This window comes from Protopterus annectens, chromosome 6.part0 (genome assembly GCF_019279795.1).
Source record: "Protopterus annectens isolate FY-2018-M chromosome 6.part0, PAN1.0, whole genome shotgun sequence".
Classification (NCBI taxonomy): domain Eukaryota; kingdom Metazoa; phylum Chordata; order Ceratodontiformes; family Protopteridae; genus Protopterus; species Protopterus annectens.
This window is the reverse complement of record NC_056737.1, coordinates 1,313,015,953-1,313,030,893: the sequence shown is the minus strand read 5'-3', so window position 1 is coordinate 1,313,030,893 and position 14,941 is coordinate 1,313,015,953.

Genomic DNA, 14,941 nt, shown 5'->3' with positions numbered 1-14,941 from the left:
ATTCAAATCCAGCGGTGTGTAGAAATAAAGTTACAATATTGTGAAGGCAGCAATTAATGACTGAGTCATGCACTGTTTATCCACAGAATACATTTCAAATGACATGTCTGCTTTTCAATGATGGAGGTCACAGGCCTGCTGGTAGGAACACACTTCACATATGCCTGTAGCAAAACTATATGTGCATAAAGTGTCACATCATGCATTAATATGCATTCACACAGAATGTCAACGCAGGTACTACAAATGAGGGCTACTAATATCAGAGTGTACCACACAATCCTTCCAAAGTCACTGTGCAGATTATCACAGATGCACAGCTAACATACACATTGGAAGTCCCTGCTTGTAACAAGGTCTGCCCCCATACATGCTGCAAATTACTACCAGACTGTGACTCATGACCTGGCAGTTACCAAAATAGTGGACATATTTTTATATTTATACCACATCTTATCCAAGGACACACCAAACATGTTGCCTAGTACTCTGTAGTGATACCGTTGCCTAACATACTTGCCTTAAACACATGCTGTATTTGGAGTGGAAAGGGTAGCCTCACTCTGGCTCTGCCTCTACAACAAGGCTGACACAGATCCCACAGTTACTCCTACAGGGTGTTGTACTCCAAATTGTTCACACTATCTGCCTATGTCTATTACCAGCAGGAGCAGCTGCAGCCTGTTGCATGCACATCTCTATGGTAAGGTCTGCTACAGACCTACCATCTGCGATGATGTAGTCTCCTCACCCCAGTAAAGTCCAGCACAACATATCAGAAAGGGGCCCTAATCTACATTAAGGCCTTATATATTGTACAGTGTTTGCATGTCATTGGCTGATGATAGTGCAAATCAGCTGTGTTATCTGCAATTAGCATTTCAGACTCACAGATTGGTTTAGAGGCAATCACCTGCTGATCAGAAGAATGTTTAAAAGGCAAGCAGCTAGCTATGGGGAACCAGCCTGTATGAGACTTACCTCACACAGAGTACACCTTTGTGAAAACTTTACTATCACCACATATCAACAGAGGAGGAGTACTACACTCCATCAGGTATGTAACTGCTTTTGTATAGAACAGGATACAGATGGGTGAATAGACATACAGGGAATAGGGATTACAGCATTAATCCTGTCATAGACCTGTGATAATGACATGTCATTGATCTCCTGCTGTCTTGCAACTACACAGGATGTAGAATACATCAAGGGTGCATTGTCTGTTGTCATTGTGGCACACTGGTCTCGTTGGACTGTCCCTTTATAGTGGTTGTAATAGCACACTGCTAATTGTGTAGCACTGTTCCTATGATATATTATTAGGGGTTGCTCATAGTGGACACACCACAGCAGACTCGAGTGTGTTGGGTGTATGACCATACAGCAGTATCTGTCATAGCACATATGGGAATATCTGATTATTCCTACTATCTCAGTTGCATAGACACACTTAGTATGTTTGCACACTGTGGAGTATGACATGTGTGAGCATGGAGTGGATAGTGCCAGCCATGTTGTCCTTGCTGTATCTCCACATAGTGTACTTCTACATATGTGATCCTGTAATGTTTTCTCCTTTTGTTGACTTTCAGGAATCATGTACCATAGACACCATGCACCCTTCTCTGATGCGGAAAATTAAATTATACTGGAAGAACTAAGGCGACTTCATCACATCCTACTGTCCAAGAGAAGGCAAAACAGGGAACAGCAGGCTGCATTGTGGGCATACCTTGTCCATGATGTAAATTGCATGGGACATCAAGGCAGGACATATGAGCAGGTTTGACAATGTACAATGGACACTATCAATACTGCATGACAAAGGGCAGCAAATGTAGCCAGGAATCATGCCATCACCAGTGGTGGGCCTGCAGTGGAACTACTGTCAGACACTGAGGAATTCCTGGTGAAACTAGGGACACACAACAGCTCCTAGGCATCCATCACACCATACATTGTGGAGGTGGGTACCACAGTTCCACAGCAAATGAGCATGCAGGTTGACTTACTGTAATGAGCAATGTAATACTGTAGCAGTAATTGTGTAACTTTTAGATGGGTGTCAGGTCTTAGTTCTTTGGGTGGGAGAGTTTTACCTCAGTTGTACTCTCATACTCAGAATGTGACCAATACAACAAGTAACACAGTAGGTACTGTAAATGTGAGATGTATGGATGCATTACCTTGCTGTGCTGCAACATGTGTAGGCACTGACATTACCTCACCCTCAACTTTTCACAGATGCATCAGGTATTGGCCAAGGCCGTGGTCCTGCTCCTGGTAACATGACACTGTTTTGTCAAGGAAAATTTATATTCTATTAAAGTTATGGATAGAATAATGCCCTATTTAAACATAGTGTTGTGTGTAAACAGGGTAGAATGGTTTTATTTTCCATTCTGGAACAGGTACATATGGATCTTATCTCAGAGAAGATAATCACAGGAGTGTAGCTGAACAAAGAGAAACACTTTGGCGTTGACAGTTAAGAAAAGGTAAGCCTCCTGGTTTAAATAAGGCATTAACTCTAAAAAGTCTTTTAAAGCACAAAAGGGTGAAAGGATATTAAATTAGGCAGTGAAGCATTTATTTCAGTATATTTGTTAAGATAGGTGTACTGAGTTTTTATGTGCTGTTTTATCAAGTATAGAGTCATGCTGCTTAATTAAAAAGTAAATTGTACAGGTCATGTTTTACTTGATTTGCTTGACGTGATTGTTATAAAGGTCTTGAATGTGTATTTTGTTTTGAGGAAGTCTATTTTGGATGAAAGAACAATTTGAAAGCTAATCCAGTTGTGTGTCTTTGTTATTATGAGTATTGGTGGATTTTTCGTACAAAATAGTGTAGGTATTCATGTACTGCTTTTTTCTTTCTTATCACAGGTGAATGGGGGGGGGGTTGGTCTCTGACCCGTACACAACCTGATGTCAGTATCTCTTTGGACTCTGATAATGATGGTGGCCATAGTGAGGCACAGTTGGGGGTGTTGGGGGCTGAAACTGCCCCAGAAGTAGACATCCCTCTTCTACCTCCATTGTCACCCACACAGTTACCAGTCCCCAGAGGCCACACATATTGAACAGTCAGAGGGTGAGGACATTGAACAGGAAAGTGTGGTAACTATGGCTTCAGTGAGTATAGACACTGGCCATAGCCAAAGAGCTGGTGATATCCCACACAGGCAGCTTGACAAGGGTGCTTGTAGGAGACCTGCTGTCCATCTACCACCTGTTGAAGGTGTCACATTACGGGTCACTTGGCGCATGTTTCAGGCCATCATGGAGGCACAGGCACATTCTGAACAGAACACCACACGTATGTTTAGGATTATGGATGCAGCACAGTCTGACATCCTTGACTGACTCCACTGTATTGCGGACACTCTGGATCAGCTGGCTGATGCAGTGGACAGAAGGTGGACTGAGAAAGTGTCTGTCTTGGACCACACATTGTCTGTGCTGGAATGTGTGGTTGGAGTTGAGCGTCAGACTCATGGACGTAAGACCTCATCTGCTGAGAGTCCACATGGCAGTGCACAATTACATTCCTGTAGTGGCAGCACATCCAGCACTACAGAGGGGAGTGTGCTGTCCACACCATAACATGGCATGCCATGGGCTCATCATCCTGGGCATTCCTGTGGGGGACACGGACCCAGCAGACAGCAGTCACCATCAGGTACTAGCACCGCATCTGACCTTGGACATGGAGATGACAGTGCAACTCCTGGCAGAGCCAGTTCCCATGTTTGAGGCCAGAGATGGTGAACTGTCAACTCTACCCCGTACTGCCCAAAGCTGTCCAACATACACACATGTAGGGCTAGCACTGAGGTTGACTATGTACATGCACACACTCACACACCACTGCCAAATGCAGGTCACCTACTGACACACACCGCATCTTTCCAAGGTCCCTCTTACCTGCTTCCCTTCCTGACTCACACACATGCTGTCAACCGCTTGGGTCAGCCTAGGCCTCCTACACCCCCAGACAACACCCTGTGTAAGTGATGATATCCCTGTCATCCTCACCATTGATGCAGGGAAATAAAGCTACATATCAGATGCACAGGGTGACTATATTAGGTAACATGTACTTGTGTAATGCAGTGCTGTTTTGCCATGCCACTTGTAGTGATTAACAACAGATACTGTATGCTGGCATTTGTTATAGTTACAAGACTTCTGAATGTCCATGACTTTTAACTTTTTCTTTTTTAAGCCTTTATACATACATTCAGGATAAAAAAAAAAAAATAAAAATAAAAACAAACTCAGACTTGTATGTTTTAGCGGTGTTACAACCTTGTCACCAAAGCATAAGGAAACTGCTTCAGGAGTACTGTCACATTCTTTTGTGTACCGTATGTTGTATGATGTTGTAATGGTCTTATACTTACATTATGACAGGTGTGTCACAGTCCTGTTTATGTTTCTGTTTCAGGGGTCTGTTGGGATAATCTATGGATACACAATGGCAATGAAGCAGCATGGGTTGGCATGTCAGCACACAGAAATATGTCTTCAGCAAGGTAAAACACTATAAGTGCATGGCTTCATAGGTTCATATGTGTATAACAGGCTAACAAGGACAATGGCGGTATTCAGCGTACTTATGCATCCCTCATCTGTGAACAGATCTGCTACGTTTGATAAATGTCACCAGGGTTTTGGGAACTCACACATCTACACGCTGTGGTGATGGAGATGGCCCATCTACATATATCCTGTGTCCAGTACAGACAGTTCCCGACACCAGTTATGATTGTCATGCTCTGCATCCCATTGTGTAACCTGCATGTGATGTGTGTCACAGCAGATGTGTGCTTCACATGCATGGGGCCTGTTTCATTTAGGGTGCACTATCTGTGTTACATACATGTCTCTCCAGCATGTACTATATATACCACAGTGATGTTGTTGGTGTGTAGAACAGGTGAGACATGTGTTAGTCCTGTCATGGCTACGCTGGAGGTACACAGTGGGATCTGACACCTCCCTGTATGGAGACAGACACATCCTCTCCAAAGCATTTAGGGTACAGACTACACATGTACGGTCATGACACAGACATAGTAGGACATATTATTTATGCTCTGTATTGGTGTACCATGGAACCTGTGTGGCTGCTACAGTTGTATGATATGCCTGTGTCGTGACATAACAAGGGTGCCATTGCACACAATAACAGCTGTGATGACTGCCACATTCAGTATAGCAGTGACAGTCTGGGATTTACATCCAAAACCTGTTAGTGCAGGATGTACAACATTAAATGCATCCACACATCTACCTGACCAGTGCGAGTTAAAGGCTACATTACTCTCTGTGTCCATACCTCCATGTGTAATGGCTCAACTGTGTGCAGTGTGCATACATTACAATATTTTTCAGGGTTGATGATGTCCTACAGGATAGTATTGTGCAGCCGTTGGCAGTTAGTCTTTGTCAGTGGCTCAAAGTACAGCTGACTGTGTCTTAGGCCATCCTGGATAACTGTTGGTTCTGTGTGGGAGTCTGTGACAGCTCCCAATATGCAATCACCTGCTAATGTACTCAGTCAGAGATCACTGACAGTGGCTGTGACTACAGAGAAGGAATAGGTAGATGTGGTATGCCAAGAATGAAGGATGGTGAACCCCACTGGTGACTGGCATCATTGCAGAACAGGTCTCCTACTGTTATCTTCCCAGAGTATGACTGTCAAACTCTTGCCTATCCACCAGCTGACATAACACTCTTACATGATGTACACAGTTTCCAGCAAGGCCTGCTGGCCTAATATTGTCATACATCTTGTCAGGCCAAGGTTGTTGGAGTGAGACATAAGTCCACCATCCATTGCATAGTGTAACAGTCAATGGACTCCACTTGTTACAGTCATTAGGCATGATCTGCCACTGAGCAAAAGTAACAGTGCTTGTTCCAGTGTCACTAGGTGTATGACATTATCAGTGCTTATAACCATGCTAACTCTTATCATGGCATTTCAGGTGACATGACTCAGAGATCTGGGGACACCACTTGGCACTACCTGCTAGTTGTCTTCCATGCAAGTAAGTGTTGTAGTTACTTCCAGCATGTAGCAGGAACAGAGTCATGCAAGGTGTCTGTACAGAGCACAGACAAACATGTTAGGGAAGTGTAATATGTACATAGTGTGTTGCTTAGTCGTGCTATGGCTCACATGCCCAAAGAATGGCCCAGGTCCTTACCTATAATGCCCTACAGCAGTGCCATGACATCCCCACACAGGGAACCAATGTAGTGCATCATGCATTTACTAATATGGCTGACCAGTACAGCCCCCCCCCCCCAATGTGAGGTCCTCCTTGTTGTGATCTGGCCACATATCAGTCTTCTTAGAACTACCAGCACATACCTCACATCTTGCAGACAATATAGACATATATGTCAAGACAGTCATTTGTTACCTACTTCCTGTGGGATGGTTGATATAGTGTGACTGCACCTCCCCCTTCAGATAGACAGGCAAGTATGCAGAGCTCTGCACACATGAATTATGTCAGCAGCATTACAACTGAATGAACTAGGCTGTATGTGAAAGGTGGGACACAGGCTCATCATGGCTCAGCAAACCTGACTGGTGGACAACTGCCATTAGCAGGTTGTACAATAACAGGTGGACAGTGCTGTGTGACAGTTGGGATAAGGGTTCCCCCCTTACATGGATTCACTACCTCCTCAGCTAAAAGCATATAGTGTTGTTGTGATGAGTAGACATGGTAAGTGACAAAAGTAGCCACCCACACAAAACAGAATCACAACACACTGTGTAGTTATATGTGTGACCTCAAAGGGCAGGCACAGATTGTCAGTGACCTCATACGTCATGATGCCCCATATGATAGGTATGGACTCATACCTATCATATAATAGATATGGACTCATACCTAACCTGTGCACCCACAATGGCTGCGTCAACTATACTCCCCTCTCCCCATGACATGTATCACATGACATTCCTTCAACCTGCCCCATAGCTTCAATATTTACAGAGCAGTTCATAACTGGCCTCTCATTGGAAGATACACAGCATCTATTGCATATGTTACCATTCCAGGCTGCATCCCACATGTTATCTGACAAGAATTACTAACACCATTGAGACACCCTTGCAATCATATCAACACTACTGGCTACACACCAGCTGAGTGGACAACAGCAACTATTATACCCTTGTACAGAGGTGGTGCATCCACTAACTGACATAACTATACACCTCTTTGTCTAAGTATCCATATCTGTATGGTTGTAGAGGCGATCATCATGGAACTGATCAGCAAACATATATGTGTTCTACACACAGTTGACTGTACACAGTTTACATGTGTGATGGGGCAGCATGACTGTTACACGTGGTGGACATTTCCAAGGCAGTGTCTATGGACTTGGGTGAGGGTACATCAGGACATAGAACCCCCTAAACTCAGCCAAGCCATCTGACTATATCCCCCATTCAGGCAACATTTACAAAGCACTCACTTAGGCATCCATGATACTATCATGTAGGGGTCACTAGGTGGACCATTGCTGGCACACATATGCAACATAGGAACTACCACCTCCAATAGCTGATCTGTCAGCAGCAGTGCTCAACAGGGTGCAGTCCTGGGTCCTCTACTGCTTGTAATTCATTCAACCACAGTGCATGCCACTACTAACTGATTGTGGCTAACAGTGTTGGCTGATGCCTGCAAATTGGGAGCACTCATAGAGTCTCTGTGGTATGTCACTATCCTGCAAGAGGGTATTACGAACACATGCCTGTTGACATAGTAATGGCAACAAATTCCATGTAAATATATATGTGGTATCAGTTCCATCAGTTAGAGCTATGTTCCTGGTAAGTAACACATCATTCACAACATGTGCTGTACATACTAAGGGGTGCATGAACTGGGCACACAGACCATCCACACAGGTTTACACCTAATGTGCCTCAGAACACCCTGTCTCTACAGTGATATGGCAGGAATCATGTGTCATAGCTGAGGCCACAGTCACATGTAAGTGACATGTTCATAACCTGAAAGTACTCCTGCCTCAGCATGCCAGTTTTGAGTGCAATGGTCATTTGGTGATGTACTTTTCCAAGCAGTACTGGCAGATGCACACAACAGTATGGTCCCTCACAAGGACACTTCACAACTTCAGTATGTGTTCAATGGGGATCGTCTGCAATGAGTGTCATTGTCACTTGTGGCATATAGAGTACTCAGAGGTGACCTGTGCCTTGCATATGAGACAATGTGTGACCCTGCTTGATTGCATATGCTGCCTATCTGTAGGAGGCATAGTAGATGGATAACTCACTGTAAGGACATTAACTCCGTATGTGACGTTAGTATTACATGCTTGTGGGAAAGATTTGTCTAGCAGACTTAAACACACCCTTGAAACAGAACCCGGCCTAATGACACACAGATCACCTCAGTACATGCCATCTGTCTCATTGGCTGGACAACCATCATCTCAACACAGGGCATCTGCCTGTGTCCCTCTTGGACTGGGGCAATATGTGCTGATCCTGTAACTATGGGTATAAAGATGTCTATGATTGTGAGGACTGTATAGCTATTATGCTAGTGAAGTTGAAATGTTCTATCTTTCCATAACATGATGTAAAATGCTCTAACAGGCTCACACACAAACATGGCTACATTGAGGCTAGCACCACTTCCAATCACAGCATACAGGACATGCCAAGGCACACACGCAGTGCAAGTTGGCTGTATGTAGATGAGAACACTTACCTATGTAATGGTACATACTACAGATCACAGTACATGATGCCCACAACACACCTCATGTGTGCTAGTAGTATCAGTTCAGCACATATTATGCTTGATGACATCAGCAGGCCTAGTTGTGGTCCTCTGATACTGCACTCTCAGCTGGTAGTCTTAAGGTGGATGACACCATCAGGTCTTGTAGAAAAGGGCAGGGCCAAACAGTTCAAAACCATTGCAGATGAATAGCCCAAGTGAGCACGGAAGTTGTTCTGCACACAGAAGGTACACACAAAGTAGTATGGCATGAGATTAGAACCCTTACCTATCTAGTTTTATTTATTATAGATCACAATACTTATTGCACACTCCACGGATTAAGTCTAATAATAGAGTGGTAGCTGGTAGTCTTAAGGTAGATGACATCATCAGACCTTGTAGAAGATGGCAGTGTGGAAGCCAGCAGCAAATTACAGGGCCAAAATATGGTAACCATTGTAGGTGGATAGCCCATGAGAGTATGACAGTTGTTTTGCAGAGGTATACACACACACATGTGCCAAGCAGCCTGCAGTGAGATTAGAATCCCTACCTATCTAGTCTTAATCACTATAGATCACAGTACTTATTGCATGTGTTATAGGTTGAGTCTGTTGTATACATGATTACAGGCACAGTACTTCCGCATTACATAAACTAGCCATGTGTTGAACAGTAACTGTGGTCTTCAGAGTGATATTGCTTCATACTGTTAACAGCATCTAGTATCCTAGCAGTGGGATAACTGTTATTATCCTAGCTATTTGTGTACCTGTATGGCCATATGTGGCTGCTTGCAGTTAGATGGCCAAACATGTGGACAGGAATAATGTGCCATGTTCATGCATTCATTGACAACATTATACATTACACCACCTGCTCACCTACATGGTGACATCCAGCAGGCACAGGGGTCTCTTGGTAATTGGATTATGTACTGTTGCACCTTAGTTTGGATCCTTTGAGCAACAGTATGGATGTGTGACAGTGCAGATTTACTCACCATTATTATGGTATGTAGGACAATACAGATATCCACACCCATATTTATGTAATTAACAGGGATATATATATATATATATATATATATATATATATATATATATATATATATATATATATATATATATATATATACATATAGCTGTGTGCATGCATGATATGTATATTTGTTATGTAGATATATGGGGAGTGTCTTATGTATCAATGTGATATATGTATATATATATATATATATATATATATATATATATATATATATATATATATATATATATATATGTTGGTATATATCTATTTAACACTACATAGCATAGATATATTATGTATGTGTGAGAGAGGGATAGAGAGAGAGAGAGAGATAGTGACAGACGGCTATGTATATGTATATCTCTGTAGGTATAGACATATATATATACATAACAGGTCAGTCTGATGATGGGGCAACAGAATTGCGCTCATTTTAACTAAGTGTTTGAGCATGTCCAGTGTGACTGTCAGTACTTATAAAGCGACTCCAGGCCACACCTACCTGTACTCCTGTCCAGGATTTTGTGCATTACAGACTATGCTTCTCAACTGTCCAGAGTTTTGCAGAATGTCCAAAGTTTTGGTTCATAGTTTTGGTCTGCTCCTCATAAAATTTGCGGTTTTCTGGCAAATCACTTGGATGAACTTAGGAATGAAGTCACTAAATAGTGACATATGTTTGAGAGTCTGACTTCAAATTCTTCAGAAAATTGTCTGTTGAAACAAACCCTGTTATTTTAGCAACTATTTATGTTTATGAGGGCAGCATTTAACATATGTCCCTATTTGTGGGTCTTTGTCCCCCTATTTTGTTAGGCTTTGAACAGATTTCTTGCACTAAGAGGTTAAGAGGTATGTTACAGACATTGACATTTATCCCTGTTTCTGCAGTACTGCACGCCACGGAAAATGTCCACAGTGTTCCCCAGCTGTCTGCTGTACTTAATATTTGACTGAGGTTCATAATGTTACACCACACACAGACAGTCTAAAAAAACTCCAACATAATAATATCTCACATGCAAAAGATGTGCCAACTTCCAGATTAGAAGCATTAACACCATCACCCATGCTAACTTTCCTAGTCCATTGAGCCACATAGACTGCAAGACACAATGGAGTCATTCATCACACAACAGCATAAATATGTATGCTGTTATTCCTGTGTTACTTGTGACATACAATGGGTGATTGAGTTCTATGTTACAGCCCTGAGATTGCCTGGTCTGCTGATATGCCATTGCTGACTTACTGTTAAAGCATTATATGGAAACACTGCTGTGTTGGGGGTGGGGGAACCACAGCACATAATCTGCTGGGATAGGCAGTAGTCCAAATATCATGTGACCCCACTGTTTAACATCTCCCTTGACTGATGTAGTGCATATTCCAACCAAGAGGTCTAGTGATTATCAGGGAACACATACTATTGGACACCTGTAGTGCCATGTGGATATTACTTCTGTCCACATAGCCCACTATATTTCCTTGCAAAAATGCAGTAGATCCATACATACAATACCATATTATAGTAATCCTTACAAGTAGTGTGTAGGTTAGAGACTTACCTTGCGAATGCAACAGTTGATAGGACTGTAGTTCAGGGCTGACTCTGTGTGATGCAAGTAATACACAACCAATACGTGGATAGGTATAGGTTGTGTGGGTTGTCTGGCATCAACAATTTTACTATATGTATGTGAGTAGGAGTAAGGTGTCAGTCCCTAGGGCCCTAGGTTGTCAGTGAATGTGCTATGCATTGTCCCATAGCCAGGGTGTACTGGACATGCCTACATTTGCCTACTGGGACATCATCATGGGGTTCCTCCTCCAAGTCCTCTTGTGAGTGTGGTTGTGGTGAGCTTAGTAGTGGTGGGGTCTGTGGCTCCCTTCCCTGAGATGATCCTGCTGCAGCTGTTTCTGCATGATCACATTGTGTAGTACAGCACATACTGTGAACATATGTGCACATGTGGCTGGACAGTACTGCAGGACTCCACCAGATATATCAAGGCACCTGAACTGTGACTTCAGAAGCCCAAACACATGCAATATGATGTTCCTAGTTTATGCATATGCCTCATTATAGCATTCTTTGGTGGATGTGTGTGCATTTCTGATGGGTGTCATCATCCACAGTTCCAGTGCATAGTCAGCATCCTCCAGTAAATGGCAGTGTGGGATGCCTCCCTAGCAAACATCTGGTACAACTGTGATGCATGCCAGATATGGGAGTTGTGAGAACTGCCAAGGATGCCAGAATGCACATTCATGATAATGCACTGGGCATTGCACACAACCTGGCCGTTGATGGAGTGGTACCCCATGTAGTTGGTGCAGATTCAACCCTCCTCGCTGGGTGGTGACTTGATGCATACATGAGTGCAATCTATGGCACTTAGTATCTCAGGGTAGTGTGCTACACAGTAGAAGTGTTGCATATTGCTGGCCCTCACCTCAGGGGTGAGGAAAAAATAAATGTGTTCACTGGCATGTGGCATGTGGTAGCATGCCATCCAGGAAATGATGGAGTACCATGGAAGCTGATGCCTGTGAGACCCCCCCATCATGTCCCTAGTTGGTCTTTGGAAAATACCTGTAGCTAGTATCCTAAGGGCTATACATACCTTTGTTTCTACTAGAATGGGTTGCCCTCTGTTGGGTCTTGGTCTGAGTTGAGGGCAGCAGACCTCAGTGAGTTCTTGAAGTATATTCCTGTCCAGCCTGTAGCATTCTACAATCTCCAGCTCATGTAGCTCCTTGAAGGTTACCCTGGGCCTGAACACTCTTCTTCTTCTCTGTCTAGGCCTATTGTCAGCAGCAGCAGCAGCAGTGACTTCAACATCTAGCACATACAGATGTAGCAGACCTGCAGCAGCCCCTAGCATTCTCTGAGTTAAAATTCCCAAGTCTGTACTCCAATGGTGCAGAATATGGGATAAAATCAGATTGTATGGTGTATGCATACTTTATAGTGCTGACTGTGTGATTGGCTACCTGTGATGCATTCTATCTGCCTGGTATATCATTTAAATCATTTAATGGCCCTAGTTTAAGTTAAACAAAGGTCAAAACTAATTAATATGTCATTGGGTTTTAGATACAATAGCACTGTTGTGCACTGCGCAAATGTACGTCCCGTAGGTAAACAAAGCTTAGCAGTCAGTGTGCACACCCCCACAGACTTCCACACTCAGCATGGTGGCACACTGTGCAAACATGCTGAAATTTGCTCCCCTGAGCTAAACAAAACTTAGAAGTGAATGCACACACTCCTTGTAAGCATACACTTAGCACTGCAGCGCATTGTGCAAAAAGGATGAAATAAACTTAGAAGTCATTGGACACCCTGATGTGAGCTATCTCGTCTGTAAGCAACAACATGGTTCTCTGCCTACATGAAGGGGATATGCGGACATGATTACCCCTTTGTGCTATTCAGTAACTCCACCTTATTTGCACAGGGATCCATGCTCACAGCCTGGAAACTACACACTTCAAAGCCCTTCCACATAAGCAACAGCACCAATGCACCATTGCAGATGCTCCATGCAGGGTCCTGTAATACATTTCTGTCACATAATATTAATTTTATTTTTCCGATTTTTTTTTTTTTTAGTTTTTTTATAAAGCACACTTGTGCACTGTGGCATGTCACACAAACATGCTCAGATTATTCAAAAAAAATTGAATTTAGCTTATTTCCTTTAATTTGTCAACACACATAGGGTAGTTTCTCTCATATCTGTACGTGATATGCCATTTCTGTCTATCTGTCTACATTTTTACAGTCCCTTTTGTCTGTCTATAGTCCTGTACATGGAATTCTTCCATATACACTATGGACACTGACACAGGGTCTGCAGAACTACCTATCTGCTTGCTGGATCACTCTACCTGCCTCATTTGCATGAGATTCACCTGTGTATGAGGTGATTTGCATGCCCCGGAAGTTTCCATGTTGGCACGCTTATGCTTGCCACTGTGAATTATAGAGATTAAGAGATGTTGTTACCAGACATAATATCTAGCTGGGAGCTTCAGCTTGACATATGAATAGGAAGTAAAACTCCCACTGGATAAAACAGAAGTTTGCTGTTTTTTCAGACTTTTCATTGGCCAGGCGATTAGTTCCTGATTATTTCAGCTGTGACTTCCCATATTTTTGAAATAAGTAACATGAAGAGAGTGATCTTAGAATCTTTTTCATATTGGTTTTGATCTGAATGGAGAATGGCTGAAAATATCAGATACTGACAGCCGATATGCTTAGAGTTAGCTCTGAGCATGAACTTCTGAACTGGATTGAAAGAGCGGTTGGTCGGGTCAGAAGAGAAAGGAGTTAATAATAGGATATGGCTTTGGAATGGATTTGTTTTAATGTTCTAGTTAATGGATTTCTTGTAACAAGGGAAGTTATTGTAAAAGAAGAAGTTCCCCTATTGACTAGAGAAAAAATCCGATGCTCAACATAGGAGGCTGTCTCTTGAACACGGAAAAGATACAGCTGCTTTCTGATAGGATGGCAAAGAGGTGTGTAGCATTTGCTCGCAAGATATTGGGGAGACACTTCAGAGTGGAGAAGTATTTCTATTGAATGATAGTGAGCAGGAAGTAATAGAGGAAATACTCTATTGGTCAGAGCATAGGCCTCCTGCTTTCAGCAATCTGTGATTGGCTGGATCATGAAGTACCGTGGAATATTGTTTTTAACTGATTTTTTGGATGGAATAACTTGACCAAGATTTGGACTAGTGATTGGAAGTTAGTATTTTAAAATTTAGGCACTCAGGACCTAATAATCATGATCTGAAGAAGGCATTACGCCAAAAGTGCTTGACATGTCATTGAGTTGTCAGTGGATTTTTCATTAAAGATTTTATCTATCGTTTGCCTGTGGTGATATGCTCCTTGTTTTCTCTGAAGTATACTTGCCACTCAGCAGCACTTACTGAATTTAACACCTGCTTACTTTCACGTAAGCAATGCTGCATGATGCCTACATTGTAAAAAAGACTATGTAGGCTTTAATAAATTCAACCCATATATTTTCTCTGGTTTCTCACTTGCACCATTTAGTATGGTTCAAAATAAATGATAGTTACCCCA